A 16,078-nucleotide genomic window follows, 5' to 3' on the forward strand; every position below is an offset into this window, starting at 1 on the left:
TTAGAGGTATTGGTTACACATATTTGCAAATATATGAATAAGCGCCAGGCCAATCGTCAAGGCTCCTCTATACTGGTGTCCCTAATATTAAGGGACTCACATCTGAGAAGCAAGGCACCCCAAAAAAATTCCTTTTTGTACTGTCTCACAATGCCCAGAAGTTAAGGCCCCCATACATCAGAGATTGATTGCAGCAATCGTGCAATTTGCAATCGATTGTGTATAAAAATCTTTCCCTTTTTCAATCGTTTGTGGCAATTCTGCAATCTGCAATCGATTGAAAAAGGGAAAGATTTTTATACACAATCGATTGCAAATTGCATGATTGCTGCACTCAATCTCTGATATATGGGGGTCTTTACTCATTTGTCCTGCATGTCTACTGATGTGACAGTGTGAGTCACACAGACATGCAGAACAGCAAACAGAGGGCCTGATTCAGACCCGCTCGCGAGCGCTGAGCACTCGCAAGCGGGTCGATGTTGCCCAAGTGCGCATGCGCACGACGGTGGCGGCTCCATCGTGCGCATGCGCGAGACCGAATAATGATGGCCAAGCCGTCGTTAAGGGTCTCGCACCAAAAGGGGTGTGCCGGGGGCGTGGCTGTCCAGACGGAGGCGTTCCCATGGGAACGCCTACCGTCTGGGGCTAGCCCCACTGACATCACTAGTGATGACAGTGGGAGTGCTTTTGGCTCTGATACAGCCAAAATCACTCCAGGGCTTGCGGCAGCGAGACCCTACCGCAAGGGTCTCGTCGCAAGCCCGATGGTCGCGATGGTCTTGACCATCGCGACCATCATTTTGGCCGCTCGCTATAGCTATGGGTGGTCACCCACAGCTATGCGAGCGGCCAGGAGGCCACTCCAAAAAGTAGGAGGGACGGCCCTGATTCAGAGCGAGCGCTCTGTCAGAGCGTCCGGCTAAGAATCAGGGCCAGAGCCTCTGCTGCAGGACAGGAGGAGATGAAAGTGAGCACATGGGAAAGCCCTCATAATTATGTGTCCCAGTGTGTCTCTAATGCCCTAGTATTATTAGTCCCTCTTGGGAAAAGACCAGTGATGTCACAATGACAACTCAGTCAGTGAGAATCACAGTGCTCAGATCTGGGAACTGGACCACAGCACTGAAAATAGTAACTGGGCTGGGTCCTCCTAAAACGTACAAATTACCACTGCAAAAAATATTGCAAGATCTCATGATTACTGCTCCCAATGAGTTACAATAAGCCTGACATTATAAAACTCTTTTAAGTCTTCATAAAACACACATTAATCACTTTCATGTGTCTAAATAGATATGTCCCATGGGGAGTTTTACAATAAGTGCCTTGTGCTACTACCTCCTCCATTGTTCAGTGCATTCAGAGGGCCATGGGGCATGGTCCACCACTGCTTGCTGTTCTTGCCACAACCAACAGACCCAGCTGGATATTCAATCTTCTGGAACTAATGTGATGTCTACCCCCCCTCCCTCCCCTCCCCCTCTACTGCCACCAAAACCACCATTGGATATGTCAAACGAGGACACAGCATGTGCTATACACATAAATTATCGGCATACTGTGTATTTCGTACAAATGTGAGTACAATATTTGGTTTATTTTAAGCAACAAAGTGGATGATTTTTACACAATATGTAGGTAGATAGGTATTTGTTTGAAACTTTGTTATGGTGCTATTTTTGTGCCTGTTATAATTTTGGTCTGATTTACTCATTCCTTGTTGCATGCCATTTGGTTTGTACAGTATGTGGGTGACCACAAGAAAATGTGCCGAAATTCCACGCTGATAGTAATGAACGGTGTAAGAAAACCACAATGCCTGTTCTCACATAACCTAAGAGATAATGCAGCATGTTTGTTAATTCCTTTGTTTAAAATATTCTGTTCTTTTTCCATCACATAAGTACAATCAATACAAATAAAAACATGGGAGGAAATGAGTGAGCAATAAACCTCAACAACACAAATAAACCACTGTGCTATTATTGCTACCCTCTGCATTAATGATAATACCAATAAAACTGCTCTGCATTGTTGGTACAGTAATTCTGAAGAATGAGCTACTTAAAAGATTATGTCAAATTCAACAAAATAACAATAGACGACATTGTAATAAAAACAGTTTTGTGGTTAGGATATACAGTAGATGTAAAGAAAAAAACCCTTTGGTTACCGTATTGCTTTTTATGATGTGATTGTTATACTTAAGTCTATTTTATCTTCAATGATCCTAATACACTATATAGACAAAAGTGATTGGACACCCGCGTAGGCGAAATGCATACCATGCATACCATTGCACACGAGTTCCAAATGGCCACTAATGTGGCAGTTTCAACAAGAGCACTTCGTACAGGGGGCCTGATTCAGACCCGGTCGCAAGCGCTGAGCGCTCGCAACCGGATTGATGGTGGCCAACAGCGCATGTGCACGACGGAGCTGGCTCCGTCATGCGCATTTGCGAGACCCGGCTAGAGACGGCCAATCCATCGCTTTTGGTCTCGCACCAAAGGGGGCGAGCTGTCGATATTGGGCGGGCCGGGGGGGTGGCTGCCCAAACAGAGGAGTTCCCATGAGAACGCCTGCCATTTGGGGGCGGCCCCACTGACATCACGAGTGATGTCAGTGGAGAGATTCTGGCCCTGTTAGAGACAAAATCTCTCTGGGGCTTGCGGCCACGAGACCCTACCACAAGGGTCTCGTCGCAAGCCCGATGGTCGCGATGGTCTTGACCATCGTGACCATCAACCTGGCCACTCGCTATAGCTGTGGGTGGTCACCCACAGCTATGCGAGCGGCCAGGAGGCCGCACAAAAAAAAACCCGCCCTGATGCAGAGCGAGCGCTCTTTCAGAGCATCCAGCTCTGAATCAGGGCCAGAGGCCCATGCACTTGCAGTTCTATGGAAACAACAAATGTTTTTATCAGGACGACAATGTCATGTTTCCAGGGCGACACTGGACTGGTATACAGAAAATCTGGTATGGAATGGCAAGCTCAGAGTCCAGTTCTTAACCCAATTGAGAACTTCTGGGATGAATCGGAGCGACAGGTGCATTCTAGGCTGACTCGACCTTCTTCAGTGTCACAGTTGGTCACTGTACTTAAGGTGGAATGGCAAAACATACAGCCTGCTGTTGTCCAGGAACTTGTGGATAGTTTGCCAAGAAGGGTGTCTGCAGTAATCACTGCACGTGGTGGACCTACAAAGTACTGGCGTCAATAAAATCTCGTTGATCTATTTACTGTCAGTGTCCAATCACTTTTGTCTACATAGTGTATCTAGATGAATATTGCCTTAATTCTATCAGTGAACACTATCACAGTGAGTCATGTGAGAAAAGTGGCTGGAGCTTGATCTTTAAGCTTTTGTTTCCCCTGTTGGCATAATGCTACATTTGGCAGCTATTGGTCTGCTGGAAACACATAATTAGTTTATCATGGCTCCAGTTCAATCATATGTCAACTTCATTGGAGATTTGCATGGGCTGATAATACGATGGCCAATTATCTGACACAACCCAGATTTGATCTGTATTTAAGAAACAAATCTGGCATCTGCTTGGGGTTTGTCCTGGGACTAGATATTTTGTTTAAGTCTCCGCAAAGCAGCAGTCAGGAGTACCCTCTTCTGACGGTACTCCTGACTATTCTCTCTGACCTCAGCAGTGGTTTTACTATACTGTGATCTGTCCGATTCTGGAGAAGAACTGGAACTTGTCAGTGGTGTAGCCTGTAATGTTTAAATGTCACAGTCACTGTTTATGGGCCTGTTAGGTATACTGCCCGGTCTCAATCAGTGTATGCTAACCTCTATTGGCTCCTTATGCTAAATGCCATACAGTAACTGGCCCCCAATATATTATATAACAGAGTGTGTCCCATGTCTAGTAATTGGTACACATATATACTGGATAGGCTGCTACTTGCCAAAGCACATGTGGATGGCATCCTCTGGAAGTGTGGTACTCAGCTGTGACATCATAGCCATGTTCCACACTTTCAGTGTTACACTGACATGGAGGTTGAGCAGGAGCAGCCTCACATGTAAAAACCTGTTGGCAACTTCTCCTTTATAGCTATGTGAGGGTGCCACTAGAGCACCCCCAACCATTGACAACTGCCCAGGTTCACCCAATGGTAGTCCCTAATGGGCCTTTATTGATGCTTTTGCTAAAAAAATGGGGTTAAAAAACAGCCTTGTGCTAACCGCACCAGAGCCCTCCTGACACCCATTCACAGTGATTGTATAAGATAATAAATAAATACTGTATGTAAGCTTGTGAGTAGGGCCCTCTTACCTCTCAGAGTGTTATTAGTAGAGATGTGTACCGACCCCCGTGTTTTGGTTTTCAATCTGGATCTCCCCTGGTTTGGATCTGGATTGGTTTTGCCAAAACCTCATCTCCGTGTTTTGTTTTCGTGTTTTGGTTTTGGATCTGGATGTTTTCTTTAAAAAACAAAAAAACAGCTAAAATCACATAAAATTGGCCTTTTTTGTTCTTACAGTATTAATAACCTCAATAACATTTATTTCCACTAATTTCCAGTCAATTTTGATCACCTCACAGCTCACAATATTGATTTTTTTCATCTAGTTAAAGGGCCAAAAGGTTGCATCCAGCTTGCTGGCTCAAAACTGATTGATATAATTATTAATAGAGTTGAAGACTGTGCAAAGATGATGGTTGGGATACCCTTGAGGATTGAAGAATTGATAGTTGATAGTTGGTGCAGCCGCTGGCTGTAAAATTGATAATAAATTAATTAAAAAAACAATTCATTGGTGCAATCCCTGGCTGTAAAATTGATAATAAATTAATTAAAAAACAATTCATTGGGTGCAGCCCCTGGCTGAATAATTAATAAAAAGAAAATCATTGGTGCAGCCGCTGGCTGTAAAATTGATAATAAATTAATTAAAAAACAATTCATTGGGTGCAGCCCCTGGCTGTTAAATTGATCATAAATTATTTAAAAACAATTCATTGGGTGCAGTCCCTGGCTGTAAAATTGATAATAAATTAATTAAAAAACAATTCATTGGGTGAAGCCCCTGGCTGAATAATTAATAAAAAGAAATTCATTGGTGCAGCTGCTGCCTGTAAAATTGATAATAAATTAATTAAAAAACAATTAATTTTGTGCAGCCCCTGGCTGTAAAATTGATAATAAATAAATTTAGAAATAAATCATTGGTTCCTAAACCAACCATAACATTAATTTAAAATGTCAGGCAGCAATGCCCCAACCAGCACATAATGGAAAGGAAAAAGGTGCAAGATGGAATAGCCCTTGGCATCCCCGTTTTTTTTAAAAGATGGCCTCAGTGTGTACAACGTAATTTCTGAGGACATTAATAAGGTTAATAAGGTTTTTTTTAATGTCTTTGTACAGACTTGTAATTGCTGTTCTAGCGAAGTGGAATCTAGAAGGGATCTGGTAGCGAGGACACCGGACCTTAATTAACTGTTGAAAACCCACTGCAGTAATGGCGGATACTAGATGCACATCTAATACCAGCATAGCTGTTATGGCGTCAGTAATCTGCTGTGCAAATGGGTGATTGCTGTCATACTTGTTTGCCCTTGCAAACGATTGTTTAACAGTTAATTGTTTTTTGGAGGATACGCTACAAGTAGTCTTCCTCCTGGTCCCCTTCTGGGATGAAGATCCACTCACAGCAACTGCAGCAGCAACAGGCGTAGTCATCAAGGATCCTTCTGAGGAATCACGGATAGGACAGGAGTCAATCATGCTTCGAATACCAACATTGGATGCAGCAGGACTACTCCCGATGATGAATGAGGATGTTGATGATGCAGGTTTTGGTGATTGAAGGTGCTTGGATCTCACAGAGAGGGAGCAGGTAGGTCACACTGGACTTGTTATGTTTTGAGTTTTGGAACTTGGCGACGTACACTTTGATATTTGATGAATGCGCTCCAAATGACGTAACAAGGAGGAGGTTCCTAGGTGGGTTAGGTCCCTCCCTCTACTCACTCTTGCTTGGCAACGGACAAATATGGCTTGACAACTGTTGTCCGGATCGGGGTGGAATGATTCCACACGTGAGAAGTGGATTTTTTATCTTTTGTCCCAGCATGGCAACAATGGGCTTTGGCTTTTTCAATCCATGGGCAACTGCTGTTGCCTTACTTACACAAAGGACATCCTCGGCATCAACATCCTCATCACCAACATCTTCATCATCAACATCCTCATCATCCTTAGCACCTTCAACTGCCAAAATATCCTCCTCCTCCATGTGCAATTCTCCACAGAAGCATCCGCAATGACTACCTCTGCAAGATGTTGACTGCCCTTCCCCACATTTACAGAGGGCACACAAATGTTGGAACTTGGAGGGTCCTCCAGTACACTAGTATTTAGGTCTGGCTCACACATGGCAACCGCGGACACACTTGCACTCTACTCAGGGATTTGTGATTTCGAATTCTCAGGGCACACAGTTGTTTTTTCCAAAGGGCTATCAGAATCAGAAATAGCAGTCTTCATAAAGAAAGGCCAAGGCCTTATCCTTTCCTTGCCACTTCGTGTAGTGAATGGCATATTGCCAATTTTTTGTTTATCTAAAGGCAAATTTCCTTTTTTTTTTCTTAACTTCAGTAAAAGTAGCTTTACCATATCAATGTCTTGACTTAAGCCCTGGGGCATGGGCCTTCATAGAGGACGAGGAAGTTGACGGCCTTGCACTGCTGGCGGCAGCTACAACATGTGGTTCTTGGCCTTGCTCTCCTGTCATGTGACAACCCTCCATATTTTCTGCGGTCTTGAAGAAGTGTCACAAGCACCAATAGTGTAGCCAAGGTACAGTTACAAAATTAACACACGTGCAGTCGTGCGCACACAAAAAAAAATTGACAAAAAAAAGAAAATTAAAAAAAAAAAAAATTCAGCTCCAGAATTTGGGCCCAGAGCACAGATTGATGACAACTGGAGTTGGGCAGCACTAGGTAGAGTTGCCAACTTGCTAGATCTTGTGCGGCTAAGCCTAACATGCACAGACAATTATTAGACAAAAATTTATATATTTTTTTTCAGCTCCAGAACTTGGGCCCAGAGCACAGATTGATGACGACTGGAATCGGGCAGCACTAGGTTGCAACTTGCTGTATATTGTGCGGCTAAGCCTAACATGCACACACACACAGAAAATAAATTGACAATATATATATATTTATTTTTTGGGGGGTCCAGAACTTGGGCCCAGATGGACACAGCAGGACAGCACAGAACCAGCCCAGATGGATCAGCAGCAGCCCAGACACAATGTAGTTTATTGATAAAATATATTGTATTAGCCGGGGTTTAGTTGCTAATTTATAGAGCGTATTTCTCATGCTATGAGAGTGAAGCCGCTCTGTATTGGTTAGTAAGGACAGGATCCCTGGCCTGTCATTAACCATGGAGCTTCACAAAGAGCAGTATGCATTGTGGATGTTTTGTTTTTTTATCATGGTGTTTATGTTTTTTTAGACAGTATTTCTGTTCCATAGCACTACAGGTCCCAGTTTGCTCAGATAGCCAATGTTTTTATTTATTTTTTTTATTTGTAGGCTCCAATTCAACCTTGCGATGAACAGGAAGGGGCAGTGTTAAATAATTGGGTATAGTACTGTAGATACCACAGCCACTGTGTCTGTGCCCTCCTTCAGCATGGGATGTGACTGAGGAGGAATAGTGCTTGTAGATGACCACTGCTCTGGGAAGTTGTGCTCAGCCACATGGGCTGAAATGTAGAGCTCCTATCCTTTTGTCATATCTCATGATCGAGCAACAAAAGTTTGGTTATCTGTAGGTTACATTTCCTGCGAGCAGAGTAGTGAGTAATCTGCCTCCCACAACATGAGTCTCATGTTTTACACACTTGCACTAGTGTGTAGTTTTATCTGGCCATAAAAGAATATTGTGTTTGAACTAATGTGAGTCGGCAGAGCCATAACTAGACTTTTTGGTGCCCTGGGCCAGAAAGAGCATTGCCCTTCCCCCATATTTTCAAATAGGGACATAAGGCGTGCACCCATAAAAGGGCCGTGGCCTCATGGAGAAGGGGCATGACAAATCTGATTTGTTCTGTACGATAATGACGGGGTATCAATCACTTGTACCACTGTTATCCAGGTGTCACTGCCAAATACAGTGGCTGCAGTAACAATACACAATAATTATGCAGTATGGTGAAGCTGCACCTGTAGCAGGATTTGTCCTCAGAACAGCGGTGCACAAGCCTGGAGCCGGCAGTATAGATCACTGGCTGAAGGTATAGAAAGAGTGCTACTTGTAGTGTATATGCAGAAGTTCGAGTCCCGGGTATGACAGTATTATAAAATGCGCCAAACAAAGGAAAATGTGGCTGAAGGTGCTTGGAGAGGTGGCCACATGGAGTGAGAGTCAGCCATGGAGGAGATAAGGGCGGCAAGGAGATGCCGGGGATCAAAGAAGAGGAAGCTACAAGTGAGAATGATTATAAACAGAAAATTGACAGGTGCCCTCGACCAGCACCCCCTTCCCTCGGGTGCCATGTGCTTTGGCACAAGTCGCACCACCCTAGTTACAGCCCTGTGAGTCGGTAACAGTTTTTACTCTAAAAAAAGGACAAAATTTCAAAACAACTTTCAAGGGGATGGCCAATGGCAACGAAGCTCAAGGACAGGTCAGAGAGCTCAGCACAATTTGTTACTGTTACTGGTATTTTATTTATTTTTTAAATTGTACAGTGTTGACTTGTGTTTGCTCCACCTACATGTGCTGTGACAGGCTCCTCCTACTATGACAGCTCCTCCTACCGTAATAGGCTCATTCTTGTTTTAGCCTTGACTGCCACTGGCTTGGGATAATCACGACAATGTTTGTGTTACTGCTTACAGTTGATTTGGGGCTACTTTCATAATTTTTTTCCAGGGTCACTTTCAGCTCCCAGTCTGTCCCTAATGGAACCTCTACTGTAGGTGGATCTGAGTTATGTCACATTGGAATTTCCTGTTAACCCTTAGCTATAATGTACCATTCAGAGCAGCAATTCTCTGCTCCATGTTTAGGCCCTCATTCAGCAGTGTACGCTATTCCGTCCGAAGCGGAATAAGGCCCTTAGGCAGCATCCATTATTTCTTTCTTGCTAAAAGATCAGCTGGAAAAAAAGGTGTCTTTACCTGCAGATAATGTTATTTTGTTTTTGCAGGACACGTAGCTAAGTAGGATGCACTTTACTTTTGGGTGACTGTAGGTTCTACGGGGGCATTAGAGGAAGTTGGAAGCACTCCAATTATGTACAGTTTGACAGTTTCAAAAAGTTGTTCTCCAGCTTGGATACATCTTCCATTACAATAGATAAATATAGATATTTGCCTGTGTATTTGTATGAGATGATAGTTTGCATTGAAAGCATCTGGGGGTTTAAGTCCTAATTGATTTTCACAGAAATCTTTTGCAGCACAATTAGTTTTCTGCTGGGACATATACCATAATCCTGGCTGTCATGTAACTGCCAGGGCTGGATTACCGGGGGGGAGGCAACAGGGGTGGTCATCCCTGTGCCCCCACACATTAAGGGCCCCCACACCCACCGGGATTAAAGTGGGTCAGAATGGGAGATGGAACCAGTTCTACCTCTGCCGGCCCACCTAATCCTGGCGCTGCAGGCAGGGTCTATTTGCCGGTCGCCCGCTAAGATTTTGCTACCAGCAGGCGCACTCCCCACAGCGGCAGCCGGAGCTGCAGTGCACTATGGAAGAGACGTCATGATGTCTCTCCCATAGTTCAGAGGAGCAGCCAGGCAGACCGGATGGCAGCAGATGCGGGAGCAGGGGCTTAAGGTAAGTATTGGTTTTTTTTTGCGTGCAAGCTGCTTCATTATAGGGGGCACTACTACTGGGGGGAATACTTGGAGGGCATTACTACTGGGGGCATTACTTAAGGGGCACTACTACTGGGGGCATTACTAGTGGGGACATTTATACAGGTGGCACTACTACAGGGGGCATTACTATTGGGGGCACTACCACAGGGGGCATTACTACTGGGTGCATGACTCCTGGGGGCACTACTAATGGGGGCATTGCATAGGGGGCGCTGCATAAGGGGCACCACTCCTGGGGGCACTGCATAAAGGGCACCACTACTGTGGGCTCTGCAAAAGGGGCACTACCACTGTGGGCACTGTCACTACTAGGAGTACTGCATAAGGGGAACTACCACTACTGGGGGCACTGTATAAGGGGCACTACCCCTACTGGGGGCATTGAATAAGGGACACCACTACTGGGGGTACTGTATGAGGGGCACTACCACTACTGGGGGCACTACTGGGGGCACTGCATAAGGGGCACTACCAGTACTGGGTGCACTGCATAAGGGGCACTGCCACTACTGGGGGCACTGTATAAGGGGCACTACCACTACTGGGGCCACTGCATAAGGGGCACCACTACTGGGAGCATTGCATAAGGGGCACCACCACTGGGGCATTTGCATAAGGGGCACTACTGCTTTGGTCATTGTGTAAGAGGCACTACTACTGTGGGCATTATGTGTATTAGGGACACTACTGTGGGCATTATGTATAAGGGGCACTACTGTGGGCATTGTGTAAAAGGGGCACTACTGATGTGGTGTAATGTGAATCAGGGGCACTATGTGTGGTGTAATGTGGATAAGATTGTGCAACTGGTGAGTAATATTTCATGTGGGTGCCTATATGTGTGTTTTTTTTTCCTGTGGGTGTATATTGTGTGTTTGTTCTTTTGCGTGCTTGAAGTTTGATTTCTCTGGGGAGACAGTGCTAAAGAGCTTATGTCACTCGCTAAATGTCCTCCTTTCAGTATTTAACAAACAGTGCTAAGCTTAGCTTATTACTGTTTGTCAATGTACCGCTTCCGAGCAATACGGTCTCCATTGCGCATGCCCCCATTTCGTCCATATTTAATAGGAGCCCCCACATGTGTGTTGCCCAGGGGCCTCCACAGGCCTCAATCCAGCTTTGGTAACTGCTATTATCCGAGTAAGCGGTGATAGCGTACTGGGTGACACAACCTATTAGGATTTATGTAGCTTTCAATATAAATGTGAGCGGACATGCTGGGAGCAGTAGTTCTCCAGACAGAACGATAAACCAGGGTATAATGTACTTTGGCCAAGGTACATGTTGTATTATATGTAACGCAGGTGTTAGTGTTGGTGGAGGTTAGTTCACATGTGGTACAGCTTAAGCAATAGTTAGATTTATTGAATCAGGCAAAATAATAAGTCACCCATTGTTTGAAGCTTACATGCTATTATGCTAATTCACTTGCTTAAATATTAACTAGAAATAACCACACAGACACCTATATGGAATTAAAAGAGGACACAGCCGAAATGTATTGATCAATTTGTAATTAGAAAGATGGTGGCAGTAAACAAGCAGTGCTCCAAGGCCACAGCCCGGCAAATATATTTGACTAAATAAATAAGAGTCGGATCCCCGCCCGGCGCAAAGTGACCTGAGGTAGAACCATTCTCCCTTAATTGGCATAGCCCTGACCCCTCCCTAAGATGATGGCCCGGTCTTCCCCCAGGGAGAATGACCAACTCGCCGCTATCAAAAGGCAAATGCTACCCAGGCACTCTTACGCTATAATAGGCCTCCTAGGAGCACTACCTTCCGCCAAAGCTTGACTCAAAAAGCCGAGCCCCGCCACCCATCAGGAAATAATCGCACACCAAGGAAGACTCAAATGTTTTGAATATAACATTCTAGACCTGTGCCCGTCAGGTGTATCCCAATGGGCCTATAAAAAACTCCTCTCCTTGTAAGACATTAGAAGGTGCCAATACAACACATCCGTCCATTAGTGACTGGACTAGACATTACCGCCAGCCTACCCTACTGATGGCCATCTCCAGTTAGACTATTTGCAGTTCCTTCGTAATAGAAAATATAAGTGCAATGCAAACGCAAGTACCCTGATCATTGTCCCCAAACTGTGCCACTAATCGGGGTCCCAAATCTGGCTTCCGTTGTCCATAAACATCTAATAATAAAGGCTACCCTAGGGCATGCCCCTAAAACTAAACCACTAATTCTTATTAGTACCGAATATATGCGGGGCCTGAAATGCTAAAGGATGCTTATTAGCCCAATAGCTACATGAATGTCCCACGAACCACACCAAACAGTTAGCATTCCTATAAACCTGCAAAAGGGGTTAATCACACCCGGACAGGCTAATACACTTTATAAAGAAACATAGTAGCCAAGGAAAGGAAAACAATAGTTGGGTGACCCATCTGAAGGTGAAAAACAGCAAACCTCTTTGAGGATAAATCTGAAAAAACCTTCAAAATAAGGCCCCCAACAAACTCGCAAGAAGCGCTGCTAACTATGCAACTTATCGCCGCGCAACTATTACCTGTAGGCTGACGACTACCATTGACCTAGATGTTTTAAGGCATCAACAGAAGCACCTGCAGCTGCCATGCTGCCGTCCCAATCCTGATAAATGTGTGCCAAACTGATCTAGCGACAATTCTAAAGCAACAAACAGTTGTGAAAAACCCTTGTGAAGTAAAACCTAGATAATGTCGTCTGAGTGGTGTGGATGAGCCAGCGTGCACTGCCTGGGGGCCATAACCTACTAAACGTACGGCCAAGCCGACTAGTATTGGTGAAAGGGTGTGCTTGATCTTGGATAGAGGTCCATCGCCCTTTAGCAAGCTGATCAGTTTATTAATCTATGAATACGACACAATTATAGGTTATACTGAAAACTTCATTCTCAAACAACAACCCGTTGATGTCTAACACATTTTATTTTAGAACAACCCTCCAATTATAAAGATCCCTAAATAAGCTAAACACAAAGAGGTGAAAGAACACCTAAAATAAACGCAAAGCCGGAGGGGACTCAGCCCCGTAAATATTGATAGCATGAAATACACCTAAAATATCTCTGCATAACATAATCCTCCGGCTACCGAATCTGGTAGCCCAGGTTTTGGCTGCAAACATGATTGGAAAAAACTCCAAAAACAGCATACTGGCAGTTAGATCTTGCCGCATCCATGAATCTGGCCAAATTCTCACGCACCGCCACCCTCTGATAACTCCCCTAAAACTACGGAACTAGACACGTCCTTAAACAACTGAAACCCGTAATTGCCCACCCTAGCAGGTAGCCAATTCTAACTCCGTTGAAATCCGGAAACCTTACCAAACCAAACTTGCAGATCTTCCCACCAGTCTTGAGACAAGCAAAATTGGTGAGATCCTGAATCCTGGCTTTGAAGCGGTCTGAGCTATGACAATTTCCTGCCTGTGGGTACTACTCAACAATCAAAATTCACTTCCTATAAGCAATTGCAATTGCTTTAGTGACCTTCCCCAATAATTCTACAATTCCCTAACTTTAACCAAAGGCAATCGGTAAAGACCTAGCAAAGTGTTTATCTATCCCCATATAGGACAAACGTGTAACAGAGACCTCAGTTTAGTCGCGGGAAACCAGTACGCCTAGAATCGGTAAACGCCTGTAAAGAAAAAATAAATCCTTGCAAGCTAAAACCACCAACTGGCCCCACTACCAATAAAGCAACCAAAAATTCTGGGCCATTTGTCCCGTGACGTGTACATGCTTGCACACACCATTGCAAAGGTGAGCTACAACAGACAACAAAGGAAAAGTAAACAGAACAACCAGTTGGAAAGATTTTATCTACAGCATAAGTTCCAGTGAACACAAATTCCCTTACTCAGAAAAGATACTGAGTGAAAGTGGCATTAAACGAAAATGTATTCGATATCCACTCTAGCCAGGGTAGCTTGCTCGCCAAAACTTCACTCCCTCTCCAATACCTGCTCGAAGAATTGGTACAGCTCTCTGCAAACTGACAAATTTAAATGCGTCGTTGACAGATCACCATTCCGGGTAAGAAAAATGCTAGATAAATCTAAACTTGCACGTCACCCTCTTAGGTACAAACCCCAAAGGCGGGGTACAAAACCCCTTCCATGAGAAAGACGAGAAAGCACCACATATGTGCCCTAATCTAAACTCCGCTTCCCATTTACTCCTAATGACTTCCGGGTGATTGCTTATGGACTGAAGGTTCAGTTTGGAATACGACGCCTATATTGTGTGTTAAGAGCAAACAAAACCCAAATTAAAAACCCTCTACCACTATGTAATACCCCTTCTCTGCTTGTTTCGATATCCCCTCGATCCGCTCCTGCACCACCAATGTGGCTATATTACTGCCCGATGGCCGTCCGCACCTGGCTCTTGAGGTACATGTATAGGCTTGACAGCGTTGATTCCAGGCTAACGCGGAACCCATAAGTATAACAGGACTGCCGAGTAAACGTCAACCCAAAAACTCCATGTCCTTGAATCACGAACTAAAACACTGCTTAACCTTCCTGCTTCTTCCGTGAAAAAACTGTATGTACTGAAACCAGAGTACATGGGAGCATACAAGCTCCACACAGATGGGGCCAAGGATGAAAATTAACCCTCAAAGTCTGCCCTGAGAGGCAGTAATGGTAACCACTACACCTTGTAGCTGCATTACAATGGACCCCATCCCCTGGTGCAAATGGGACCCCAGCTGCTAATATAGTACTAGAGCTCTTTGGGCTTTTATGTTTATCCTTGATCGTTTGTGCAAACACCCCCTGAACTGAACGGGGCCTATGGTGTATCTGGAAGAATCGCTATACCCAACAAAGAAAAGTAAAAACGCTGCACAAAAGGAGAACATTATGCTCACGTGATCCAGTGGAGGAAGGCCTGACCTTGACCGACTGGCAGCTAACGCTTGTCCCTCACTGCGCGGTGAGCCACCATGACTTCATTTGTATTCTGAACATCTTGGACTGCTGAAGATGCTTCCTGTGGAACCCTGGAAGACTCTGAGACGGCAACTTGAGGACTTGAAACAATAACACTTGAGGTGGAATCATGGTTTGCAACCTCTCCCACCTGATCAGGATGGTGAAACGGTGGTAGTGGGCCCAGAAGTGGTGGGGAGGGGGGGAATAAAAAATAAAAAAGGGGGAGTGCTGCACGGTTGCTGTGAAATAGGGGAACAACCAGTTGGGTGGGGGGCTGCGAACGGCTGCATAGGCGCGTTCAGGACCGTGTTGGCATTATTGCCAGTGAGGGGGGAGGGGCTGGCTTGAGGTGAGGGGGGTCTAGGTATTGAGGCCCTGGCAGTGCGTAAAGAGCAGTTGGTACAAAGGGACCCGTAGGAGGAAAACAGGCCCTGGCACCCAGGGGCCAAATAATGAAGCAATAATTGTGCCAAGGGGGTGCCTCCCATGCTTTATGCGGTGGGGGCGGAGGACAGAAAAGGCCATCATGTGATTGGCCTGCTGCTGGGTGAGAGCTAAAATGGCTGCCGGGCTGTAGTGGGCGGGGTCATGCAGCAGTGGGGAGCGCGAGGAAGCCTGGTCCGGGGATGGATGCACAGCCGGTGCCCGGGTGGCTGCGAAGTCCCCTGTGAGCCAGGCTGTAAGTGAAGGGGGAAAATGATCGCCAGCGCCATCTCTCCTGGCGCTCACGCATGGGGAAGGAGGTGCAGCATCGAGGCTGCCAGGTTATACATGACATGCCGGGGGGAGAAGCGCTGCCGGGTAAGAGGGGATTAAGCGGCGTGTTGGTGGGGGGCGAATAGCTGTGACAGGGCATGGTGGGGAAGGAAACGCTGAGGTTGGAAGCAGGGTGGGGGGAGGGAGACACCCAGAAAGGTGCTGCGTTGTTGGGGGTGCTGGTCGGAAGGGCACAGGGGGGTTTAAGGCAGAGATGGAAGTGGTGTAATAAAACAACAGCAAGAAAAATATAGTGGAGGAAAAGACAGCAAATATTAATTATAAATAGTGCTACTCAGCCCCTTCTGATTCCAAAACTGGAAAAGAGGACAATGTCTCCTCTTCCAGGCTATTTATAATGCATAGTAGGGGCTCTGCCCTTTGTTGCTGCCATAGGCTATTGTTTTGATGGACACAATCCTGGCTACGCCCCCTCTTCTCTTTAACGCCTCGTGAACTAGCATATTCCATCCTAAAAATGGTGCTTATC

The sequence above is a fragment of the Taudactylus pleione genome, unplaced genomic scaffold (assembly GCF_031769625.1).
Source record: "Taudactylus pleione unplaced genomic scaffold, aTauple2 ptg000021l, whole genome shotgun sequence".
Taxonomy (NCBI): domain Eukaryota; kingdom Metazoa; phylum Chordata; class Amphibia; order Anura; family Myobatrachidae; genus Taudactylus; species Taudactylus pleione.